Source organism: Narcine bancroftii, chromosome 1, assembly GCF_036971445.1.
Source record: "Narcine bancroftii isolate sNarBan1 chromosome 1, sNarBan1.hap1, whole genome shotgun sequence".
Lineage (NCBI taxonomy): Eukaryota > Metazoa > Chordata > Chondrichthyes > Torpediniformes > Narcinidae > Narcine > Narcine bancroftii.
This window is the reverse complement of record NC_091469.1, coordinates 199,254,809-199,267,404: the sequence shown is the minus strand read 5'-3', so window position 1 is coordinate 199,267,404 and position 12,596 is coordinate 199,254,809. Positions and strand designations below refer to the sequence as shown.

At 41.6% G+C, this 12,596-nt stretch overlaps 1 protein-coding gene across 4 annotated transcripts in view; it reads left to right on the top strand.

Moving 5' to 3' along the window:
* Nucleotides 1–12,596, top strand: part of LOC138737239 (ras-specific guanine nucleotide-releasing factor RalGPS1-like) — a 647,381-nt gene that overhangs the window by 233,761 nt on the left and 401,024 nt on the right. The window lies entirely within an intron of this gene.

The window sequence follows — 12,596 nt, the reverse complement described above, 5'->3', positions numbered from 1 at the left end:
CGAGCCTGCAGCTGACGTGGACATTATCCCTCCACAAATCTTCGTCCGCAAAGCCAAGCCAAAGAAGAAAAGTGACAGTAGCAGTGAGAAGAGGGCATGGCCTGGGTGGTGAGGATCCTTGAGGATAGAGGGTGCTTTCTTAAGACACCACTTCTTGTTGACGTCCTCGATGGAGTCGAGACTGATGCCCATACTGATGCTGGCAAGGTTCACAACTCTCAGTAGTCTTTTCCTGCCCTGTGCATTGGCACTTCTATACCAGACCATGATACAACCAGTAGACTGCTCTCTGCAGTACACCTGTAGAAATTTGCAAGATTACCAAATCTCATCCAACTCCACATGAAGTATAGGTGCTGGCGAGCTTTCTTCGTGATTACATTGACATGGAGGCCTCAAGAGAGATCATCAGAGATGTTGACACTGTATCGACACTGATTTACCCCAGAAAGACTCACCAGATGCCTTTGAACATGATGAGGTAAACATCAATGGAACCTGTTTCCAAAAATCGCCTGTGACAGGGTCTGTTCCAGCTAGCCTGCGCCCCTCCTCAACATCTGTGATGGTTGCCTATTGCCCAGGTGGTCAACAAATGGACAATACGAGTCTCCCTAAATGGCTGAGTATGCCACAGAATAGCTGCCTTAAGCATGTTGTATGGAGGTTACCATCTGGATCCACTAAGACATTCTACACTTCAGGCAATATGCTTTGGAATATACGCCACAATTTAACTATATTTTGTCTTCTGACTTGTCACACTGAGGGCAGAGAGGATACCTTGAGGATGGTGAACCATGCTGGTGCATTATTAATAAAAAGGGAGGGGGAAATCTTCCGTTTAACCACCTCGACTGCTCTTATAAGGGATTTATCCTCATCACTATCTCTTTTAAATGAGAAGGGACTGTGAACTCATGGGGTCACCACTTATAACGACACCAGTTTACCCCAGTTTACAAACAAGAACACACTCACTCGTTTCTTTCAGTACACCATGGGGTCGACTATCTTTATTCTCTTCAGACACAACATTGCATTCTCTTGCATTCCCAAACCCCTCTGACCTTCTCATTGACTCACTGCCTCACGGGTGATCCTGACTCTCTCACTCTCCTCCTCCTGTGTCTGAGATCTATCACCCCTATACTGACGTTTAACACACCTGCATATGCCCGCTATTACTCGCTTTGCTTACTTCATCAGCGGCAGCTGGCACCACTCCCGACGCAGGTAAGTACGCTACTGCGACAACACTCAGGAATTTGAAATTCTTAACCCTTTCCACTGTTGACTAGTTTGCGTTCTCTCGATTTCCCCCTCTTGAAGTCCACAGTCAGTTCCTTATCTGTATCTGAGGAAAATGTCAGAACATTCTTTAAGAGGGTGAACCCTCACAAGGTGCCAGGCCCTGATGGAATACCTGGCAGGGTCCTGAAAATCTGTGCCAACCAACTAGCTAGAGCGTTCATGGTCATTTTCAATCCATCATTACTGCAGTCGCAGGTTTCCACCTGCTTCAAAAGGACATCAATCATACTGGTGCTCCGGAAGAACAGAGTGTGCTGCCTCATGACGATCACCAAGTAGTAGTGATGAAATGCGATGAGAGAGAGGTTGGTCATGGCCAGAATTAATATTGAGTGTAAGTTTGTTGTTAGCTGATCTGTCTCACTGCTGTACGTTTCCTCATTGCTGTCTGTGACCCTACTGATGACTGTGGTGTCATTGCTAAATTTATAGATGGCAATTAAATTGTGCCAAGCTAGCTAATCACGTATCCTTGAGGTGTGCCTGTGTTAACTGTGTTGCTTCATATCCGTACCAACTGCGGTCTTCAAATGACGAAGTCAAGTATCCAGTTGGGGGGTGGGGGGTGGTGCAGAAGAGCTTGTTGACTAGAACTGAGGGTATGATGGTGTTAAAAACTGAGGTGTAGTCGATGAAGAGTAGTCTAATGTACTGTACACATTGCTGACATCGAGGTGATCCAGGGCTGAGTGGAAAGCCTGTGAGATTGCATCTGCAGTGGAGTGATTATGGTAGTAGGCTAATTGCAGTGGGTCCAGGTCTTTTACTTGGATACAATTTAATTCTGGCCATGACCAACCTCTCTCTCATAGCATTTCATCACTACTACTGGGTGATCGTCATGAGGCAGCACACTCTTCTTCCGGAGCACCAATATGATTGATGTCCTTTTGAAGCAGGTGGGAACCTGCGACTGCAGTAATGATGGATTGAAAATGACCATGAACGCTCTAGCTAGTTGGTTGGCACAGATTTTCAGGACCCTGCCAGGTATTCCATCAGGGCCTGGCACCTTGTGAGGGTTCACCCTCTTAAAGAATGTTCTGACATTTTCCTCAGATATACAGGTATCACAGGGTTGACAACTTCTGCAGGGATTCTCATTGGTATTGACCATTTCAAAGTGAGCATAAAAGATGCTCAGCTCATCGGGTAGAGAAGCATCACAGCTATTTATGATGTTTGGCTTTGCCTTGTAGAATGTAATGGGCTGCAAGTCCTGCTATGACTTGCAAACATCTGGCTCTGTCTCTAGCTTCCCTTGGAATTGTTTTTTCGTGCTGAAGTAGCCTTCTGTAGGCTGTACCTGGACTTCCTGCAGAAATCAGGATCACCAGTCTTAAACAGCAATGATCTGCCCTCAGCAGGTTTAAAATCTTTTGATCCATCCTTTATTCAAGTGCCTGTTTGGCCTTTGAGGAAGGGGCTCAGGCCCAAAATGTTGGTTTTGTATCTTTATCTTTGCTAAGTTCCTCCAGCATTTTTGTGTAAATCACTGTCTTCTTACAGAACTTTGCCTAAAGCATAACTGCAAATATAAATGTAATTGACTATAAAACACTTGTTGAGATGGTGACAGGTGTTATTCATGCAAGTCTTTCCTCGATCTTTCATTTTCAATTAACCTATTTATTCACGACTGAAATGTAATCCATTTTCACAACTTGCTGCCTCTTCACATTTGCCTCAGGTGATCTAATTCCTCCTGATGGCATACATCAGCAACTTTTCCCCTGGCATTAGCCAGCTTTATTTATTTGCTGCTGCCCTGGCCTTCCCCTTTCAAGTCACTTTACATCGTAAAACATTTCTGCACATTTGCTTGATTGCAAAAGTCAGCACTTTAAAGTTTCCCAAACTTTGCGCACTTGTCAGTTTGTGTTTCTATGCCGATGTGCTGCCTACTTCTCCGTTGCTCGTCCACTTCCAGTCTTGAAGCCCACATATTTATTCAGTTAATTTCCCCAAATCTCTGCCAATCTTGCAACATAATTTCCCATTTGTGTTGCAACTTCTCATCCTGTGGAACACTGCCTTCAATCTAAGAGGACTGCATGTTTATTTAATTTGTCTTGCCCTTTGGAGGTATTCCCTGCTGTTACTTCCTTTTTTCAGGCAATGAAAGCAACTTCCATTTATATGATGCCCTTGAGGTATCAAACATATTCCATGGACTTGTTACCAAACAAATTTGGCATTGTTCCACAGGGAAAAATCAGTGCAGAAGTTGGATCAAGTAAAAATGTTTTAAGAAGCAAGTGGGGGAGATATACAGAGGCAGTCAGATTTATGGAAGACATTCAAGAGCCTTGGTGCTTGGCATTTGAGGGCATGACCACTGGGAATGCTCATGAGCCTGAATTAGGAGACTGGATTTCTCGGCAATTTTTAGGGCTGATGGGTTTTTAAACTGAGATAGGGAGGGATGCTGAAATTATGGAGGGAATTTGAAAACAAGGGGCGGCACAGTTGCCTTTACAGCACCAGAGATTGTGACCAGGGTTCGAATCCCGTGCATTCCTTAAGGAGTTTGTATGTTCTCCCGGTGTCTGTGGCTTTTCTCTGGGGGCTCCAGTTTCCTCCCACAGTTTAAAAAGTACTACCGGAGGTGTAGGTTAATTGGGTGTAAATTGGGCGGCACAGGCTTGAAATTAATGCTGAAATGTTTGCTGATCTAGGCCCTAATGTATCAACAGGAACTGGGAAAATGGGACCATAATGCAAGATAGCATACAACAGCAGAGCTTTGGATGGCTTTGGCTTTTATAGATCCCAGAATGAGAGAGGTCAGCTGAGGGAATAATCTGGCCTGAAGATGACAAAGATATGGATCAGGGTTTTAGTTGCATCTACATTTGTGGTGGATGCTCCTGGTTCTTTATTTATTGCTTCTGGTCCCAGTGTCCCACAACAACTTCCTACAGATGCTCCAACAAAAGCAGGTATTCTGTTGCGATGCATCACTGTTTGATCAGGGAGTTGCTGAAGACTGCAGAGAATTATGCACACATTTCAAACCATCACACAAACCGAACTTCCCTCCATTGATTCCACATGCACTTCCTGCTTTGACATAAAAGTAGCCAATGTATTAAAAGACTCACCCCACCTGGCCACACTCTCTTTTCTCTCCTGCTGCTGTGAAGAAGATTCAAGAATGTAAAGTCACCCATCAGCTCCTATCAGACTCCTGAATGAGCCCCACACTCATGGGGAAAAATTGTTTTCCTTTTGCTGTTTGAACTGATCTTTCAGTGCAACACTATTCCCTCACCTCTGTTTTCTTCTGCTCATCTTGTGTATGGGCTAGACTTGCTGAATAGGATCCAAAACAAATCTTCTCACAGTACCTCGGCATGTGTGTCAGTAAACATAAACTTGACATCTATTAGGATGCTGCAGACTTCACCTGGGATTTTATCTGAAGGCTGCACCTGGCAATTGGAGTCAGGTAGTTGGAGTTGAAAGCTCAGATCAGCAGGAAGCTGATTGGGCCATAGAGATCTTGTGACACAGGGTGGTCTTAATTCACTTCAACTCAGCAGTCTAAGAAATGGTACATTTTGATTGGAATTCCATGCAGTAGTGAGTAGGAAATTTACAACTAACTACTTTCTTTTTCCCTACAAGGATAAAACATGACAGCAGAGAATAGGCCCTTCAGCCCACAATGTTGTGGCAACCTATATAAAGCTATTACACCCCAATCTAAACATTCTCTACCATGCAGCTATAACCTCTTTTTTAAAAAATTCATGTCCCTATCTAAGAGTCCCTATGTAAGAGTCCCTATTACTCCAGCCTTCACCACCACCCACAATAATGCATTCCAGGCACGTACAATCCTTGGTTATAAAAAAAACTTGTCTCTCCCCTCAAGTTTTCTCTGCTCACCTCAGACAGATGTCCTCTGCTTTGTCACCCTGGGAAAAAGGTGCACCCTATCTATGCCCCACATAATCTCCTATACCTCTTTTAAGTATTGCAGGGACTTGGTGCTTCTTTCAGTGTGAACAGGCAGAAATTGTCTTTGATTCATGGCCTCAAATTATCACTTCTTTTGTGTATCAGAGAATTAAGCAAGGCATGAACCTACTGGATGTATCACTCCTACCACATGTAATATCTTCCTCTTCTGTGTTTTTTCAAAAATAAGTTGAAGAAAAATACCGACCTCTGAATGATCAGCTCACAGGACCTGAGAGCTGTACTGTTGGTAGATCGAATTTGTTCCAACAACAGAAGCTTCGGTTTGCTATAGTTTTGTCCAACCTTTGTTGTTTCTCATCTGTTCATGGTGTGTGGAGGCATGACAACAGGGACTACACTTAACGTATTTCAACTTTGAATATTTATTGCTGTTCTTTTTTAATATATTTCTCTTGCATGTTAATGAAACTTGCTGGTAGTCTACATTATGTACCTGGGAAGCTCCAGCGAGTAAGAATTTCATTGTTTCTGCATATTGCACTTGTGTATATGACAATAAAATAGACCATTCATTCATTGAAGTTGTAAATGACCCCGACTTGTGAAAGATGTTACAGGAGTAACACGTCTATCTTTATGTCCTATTCCTTTCTCTCTCTCTTCCTTCTTTTATACCCCTTTTCTCTTGCTTTCTGTCCATTCCTTTTATGTTTTGTTGCCTCTCTCGTTCTATCCACTCACATGACCAGGCTATGAATTCTGGCATTGTAAACTGGGTTAGAGGAGATGCATCCCAAACACTGAGCTCATATGCATTTATCAGGATCTGCCATTCTCATTTCATGAATGAGGATTTCCAAATTAAATCAAAATCAAAATTTTATTCTTAATAAGTGGCTTTTCCAGTGTATAACAATGAGCTGTATTCATGATGTATCTTGTTCAATTCCCCCAACTGCATGTGAATGAAGCAAGTCCAAACAATATCACAATTGTTTGGATTGGGCTGTGACCATAATCTCTATTTTTTTTAAGCTACCATCTTCTAAAGTTTCTGTTATTTAAAGATGAGCAAGAAGGGTCCATCTGCTTATTGTCTTGTAACTTACAAGGAAAATGGGAAGAAAGCGCTGCATTTATATCTTTGATTTTTTCATTCACGGGATGTGAGTATCCTGGCGCGATGACAGTATTGTCCATGTCTATTTTGGAAGCAAGTGGAGAGGCAGCCACATAAATGAACCAGAGGATATGGGTTTAAGGTGAGGATGGGGGGAGGGGAGAGATTTAATATGTACCTGAGGGGTGACTCATTTTTACACAAAGGCTGGTGGGTGCATGGACCAAGCTGCCGGAGGAGCCAGGGTACAATTGCAATGTTTAAGAAATATTTGCGCAGATATATTTAGAGGGTATCAGCCAAATAGCACTGATGTGGGTAGAACATTTTGGTCAGCATGGGAAAATTGGGCTGAAGGGCCTGTTTCCATGCTGTACAGTTCTATAACTGGGAAATCCAAATTGGTGGTATATTGAATTGCTGGAAGGTGCCCTTCCATGAATGTTAAAATTCATTGATTTAGGATAGTTAATGTTTCCAAAAGTTTTTATTTTTAAAAAATGGTTAATTACTTGAATTTCCCCACTACCCTTGTGGGATTTAATCTTCTGACTTTGGATCAATGGCCCAACACCTTTTGGCTACTTCAGTAACTAGTTCACTGTGTTGCCACCAGAGGTGAATGGGATGGCTATTGGAAGACCATACCTGGCCATAAAGCATGGAGAAAGGTTAAAGAAAGGCATTTTCTTCCTTATGGATTAGCTGTTTTTTTCTGGTTTGGATTTTGGAATGGATCTGTTTAAAGCAGTAGAGTACCCAGTGGCCCTTTACAACTAACCTGTTTACAAATGCTGACTTGTGGAAGAAAAACCAATATTGGCTTGAGGCACAGTTAATTTAAGCTAATCCAAAGGCATTTCATGCTGTGTTTGATGTAGTAAAGTCTAGTGTAAACACTAGCAGTGCTGGTTTGTAGTTTGGAAAATGATTTAGCATCGAGGAAATTAAGCTGGCCTTTGACAAAGCAGGCAGACGTGGTTAGATACGCTGGTCTCATTAACTGGAATTTTAATTACACAAAGCAACGTTGCCCAAAAGTGTTAGAGGAACGGAGCACAACATCCTTAAAAGGTAAAGATATATTACCAATGTTTTGGGCCTGAGTCTGTAACATGGGACACTACAGCATGGTACAGGCCCTTCAGCCCTCAATGTTGTGCAAACCCATATTCCTTTAAAAAAAGTACTAAATCCTCCCTATCCCATAACCCTTTATATTTCTTTCATCTAAGTTCCTGTCTAAGAGTCTCTTAAATGCCCCTAATGTTTCAGCCTCCTCCACCATCCCTGGCAAGGCATTCCAGGCACCCGCAACTCTCTGCGTAAAAAGACTTATCCCTGAAGTCTCCCCTAAACTTCCCTCACTTCACTTAGTATATATGTCCTCTGGTTTTTTTGCTTTTCCTGCCCTAGGAAACAGGTACTGGCTGTCCACCATAGCAATGCCTCTCATGTAGACCTCTATCAAGTCTCCTCTCATCCTTTTGTGCTCCAAAGAGAAATGTCCCAGTTCTACAAACCTTGCCTCATAAGACTTGTTTTCCAATCCAGGTAACATCCTGGTAAATCTCCTTCTGCACCCTCTCCATAGCTTCCACATCATTCCTATAATGAAGTGATCAGAACTGAACACAATACTTTAAGTGTGGTCTCACCATAGATTTGTAGAGTTGCAACATGACCTCTCTGCTCCTTTTTTTAAAAACTTTATTTATTTTAAAAATCAGTCGTAATCATACAAAATACAATCCACAACAAGATTTATATTTATATATGTATATAAATAAAAAATATTAAGAATTTAAAAAAATTAAAAAAGGAAAAGAAAAGAAACCCCATCCCCCCTTCCACCCCTTCAGCCAGCTCTCTTAAGGAGAGCCAAAGAAATATATAAAGAAAAACTAAAAAATAAAATAAATCAAAGTACATCTAAATGCATATATTCCAAATATAATGACCGTTTATTAACAAAAATAGAATAATTATCATGCAAAACATATGTAATTTTTTCCATAACAATACAAGCTTTCATTTCATTTTGCCATCGCATTATATTAGTCATTGTATTATATTTCCATGTACTTGCTATACATTTTCGAGCTACGGACAACACTAAATATACAAATGCAATTTGGAATTTATCCAACCCCAATCCCTTTAAAGGAATCACATAACCCAATAAAAAAATGGATGGATCTAATGGTAACTTAAACTTATACAATTTTTCCAAAATTAACTTAATTTCTTCCCAAAATGGTTGTACATACATACAGGACCAAACAGCATGTAAAAAAGTTCCAACACATACACCACATCTAAAACAGAAATCTGAATTACTAAAGCCATATTTTTTCAATTTCTCAGGAGTTAAATATAACTGATGCAAAAAATTATAATTAACCATTCCATATCGTGCATTCATCAATCTAGTAACACTGTCATAACACATATCCCTCCAATAGTCTTCAGAAAAAACAAAAGTTAATTCATTTTCCCATTTAAGCTTAGATTTCTCCCATTCTGACTTATCCATATTAGACTTCTCTACTCCTGAACTTGATCTCCCTTTTAATGAAACCCAGCATCCCATAGGCCTTCTTAACTATCCTATCAATCTGTGTGGCAACCTTGAGGGATGTTTGGATTTGAACCCCAGGGTCCCTCTGTTGATTTACACTCTCAAGTAACCAACTCAGCCTTCTGGTTTGTCCTTCCAAAATGCATCACCTCACACTTACCCGGATTGAACTCCATCTGCCACATTTTTGCCCAAATCTGCATCTTGTCTATATCCTCTTGTAACCTACAACAACCTTCAGCTCCATCCATAACTCCTCCAACATCGTGTTATCTGCAAACTTACTGACCCATCCTTCCGCCTCTTCATCCAGGTCATTTATAAAAATCAGAAAGAGCAGAGGGCCCAAAACACCCTTTCGGGCCTCCACTGTCACCGACCTCCAGGCAGACTACTTTCCATCCACGACTACTCTCTGCTTTCTTCCTTTAAGCCAATTTTTAAAATCCACACAGCCAAGGTTCCAGTGATCCCGTGCCTCATAACTTTCTGGATGAACTTCTTATGGAGGACCTTGTCAAATGCCTTATCTTGATCTTTTTAAGAAGATCCAACACTTCCTTAATCTCCACATCGTCCAACACAAGCCTGTTCTATTCCGACCTCACCCTGATCAAGTCTTTTTTTCTTGTAAATACTGAAGCAAAGTATTCATTTAGGACCTCCCCAACCTCCTCCGCCTCCAGGCATGATGCCTCCTTTATCCTTTAGCGCCCCCCCACCTGCATTCTTGTCATCCTTCTGCTCTTCACATATGCATAGAACATCTTCGGGTTCTTCTTAATCCTGCATGTCAAGGCCCTCTCATGCCCCCTTCGAGCTCTCCTAAGTCCTTTCTTAAGCTCCTTCCTGGCAACCATATATTTCTCATGAACCCTTCCTGTTTCCTGCTTCCCATATCTAACATGTGCTTCCTTTTTTCCTCTCGACTAGTTGCCTCACCTGTTTCTTCAGCCATAGTTCCCTTTTCCTACCATCTTTTCCTTGTGTCAGTGGGACAGACCTATCCCTTTTCCATGGTAGGTGCCTGAATAAAAGGGTTGGGGAAAAGGATAGAAAGGGCAGGGAGAGGAACACAAGCAAATAGGAGGAAAAGTGAGAATTGGTCGGGGAATGGGCTGGCTCTGTGAATCCAGAGGAAAGGAGATGGAGGGAAAGGAAGGAAAAATAAGGAGAAGGGAGAGATGGATTTGGGCGAGGGAGCTAACAGTTGATGTTAATGCCATCCTGTTGGAGAGCGCCAGATGGAATATGTGGTGGTGTTCCTCTAAATTGCGGGTGGTCTCAGTCTCACATTGCTTGAAACCATGGACAGACATGTCAGCAAGGGAAAGGGGCAGGGAATTGAAATGGGTGGTCACTGAAGATACCCACTATTGCAGCGGACTGAACTGAGGTGCTCAGGTCTTTGGGAGATTTGTTCTCTGCAGGGTATAGTTAGTTAACAGAAGTTGAGGTGAATAACACTGACTTGTGTCCACTGTACACACAAACTTTTGCTTTATTTGAAGTGATGGTCAACCTGTTGAAATATCCATTTTGACAGAAGACTGTGAATTACAAACGTTTCAGTTGGAAAAATAAAGTAATTAAATTTTCAAAAAAGCACAGCAACAATGTTTTTTTTAAAAAAAAAAGCTTAGCATTCAGCTGCCCTGGAATTCATTGGTGGTGGAATCAAATATAATCAGTTGTTAAGAGGCATTTAGCCTCAGACTTAAACAGGCAAGGTTTCAAGGAGAGAAATGAGCTCAGATGTATCTATTTCAATGCGAGGAGTATTGTCAGTAAGGCAGATGATCCGAGGGTGTGGATTTGCATGTGCGATTATGACATTATTGATATTAGTGAGACATGGTTGTCGGAGGGACACGACTGATAGCTCAGTGTTCTGGGGTTCCAATGTTTCAGAGGGGGAGGGATGAAAGGAGGAAGATTGGGACTGCTAGTTCTGTGCTTAAACAGGACAGCACTGTGGAATTGCCTATTGAGGGCATATGGTTGAAGCTAAGGAATGGGAAAGGTGTAAGTACTATTATAGACCACCCAATAGTCCAAGAGAATTGAAGGTTCAAATCTGTTGGGTGATTGCAGACCATTGTAAGAAACAGAAAGTTGTAGTAGTAGGAGATTTTAACTTTCCGCATACTGAATAGGGCTCCCATACTGTAAGAGGGCTGGATGGCTTCGAGTTTAGCAAATATGTACAAGAACATTTTCTAAATCAATATGTAGATGTACCAATGAGAGAGAATCTATTAGGGTACCCGGCAGGTCAGGTGACAGAAGTCTGTGTAGGTGAGCATCTTGGCTTCAGTGACCATAATGTCATTAGTTTCAAATTAATTATGGATAAGGATAGATCTAGTCTTTGAATTGAGATTTTAAATTGGAGAAAGGCTAACTTTGTGGAAATGAGAAAGGATCTTGGAAGAGTCAATTGGAATAAGCTTTTTTTTGGCAAGGATGGGTCCGGCAAGTGGAAGGCATTCAAAGGTGAGATTTTGAGGGTGCAAAGTTTGTATGTTCCTACCAAAATTAAAGGCAAAATTAACAGGCATAGGGAACCTTGGTTTTCAAAGGATATCGGTGATCTGATTAAGAAGAGAGAAGTGCATAACTGGTATAGGCAACAAATGAGGAACACAGGGTATAAAATGTAAAAGAATACAAAAGAAGGAAATCAGGTAGGCAAAAAGAAGACATGAGATTACTTTGGCAGATAATGTGAAGGTAAATCCAAAGGGTTTCTACTTTAAAAGAACATTAAGGAATAAAATTAATCCCCTGGAAGATCAGAGTGGTCATCTCTGCATGGACTGGCATAGTGCATGTAAATGGAAGGAAAACAAATAGAAATGCCATGAAACATTTGGAGATTAAGGAGGAAGAGATGATCGCTGCCTTACAGCAAATAAAGGTAGACAAATCCCTTGGCCTGAGGTGATATTCCCTCGGACCTTGAGGGAGACGAGTTTTGAAATTGCAGGGGCCCTGAGAGATATATTCAAAATGTCCTTAGCCACAGGAAAGGTGCAGGAGGATTGGAGAGTAGCTCATGTTGCCCCGCTGTTTAAGAAAGGCTCCAAAAGTAAACAAGGTAACTATGGACCAGTGAGCCTGATGTCAGTAGTAGGTAAATTATTGGAAAGAATTCTGAGAGAATATATAGGTATTTTCTCAGCCAGCATGGCTTTGTGCATGGTAGGTTGTGTTTAACAATTCTTGTAGAATTTTTTGAGGAAGTTACCAAGAAGATAGATATGGATGTTGACTACATGGACCTTTGACAAGGTCCCACATGGGAGGTTAGTTCAGAAGGTTAAGGCACTAGATATACATAGATGAGTTGTAAACTAGATTTGAAATTGGCTGTGTGGGAGAGGTGTGCCTCAGGGCTCTGTGTTAGGACCATTGTTGTTTGTTGTCTCTATCAATGATCTGGATAATAAGGTGGTAAATCGGATCAGAAAGTTTGCTGATGAGACAAAGATGGGAGGTGTAGTAGACAGTGAGGAAGATTTTCAAAGCTTGTGGAGGGATCTTGACCATCCGGGAGAATTGGCCAGTAAATGGCAGATGGAGTTTAATGTAGACAAGTGTGAGGTGTTGCATTTTGGAAGAGCAAATCACAGAAGGACGTACAGTGTA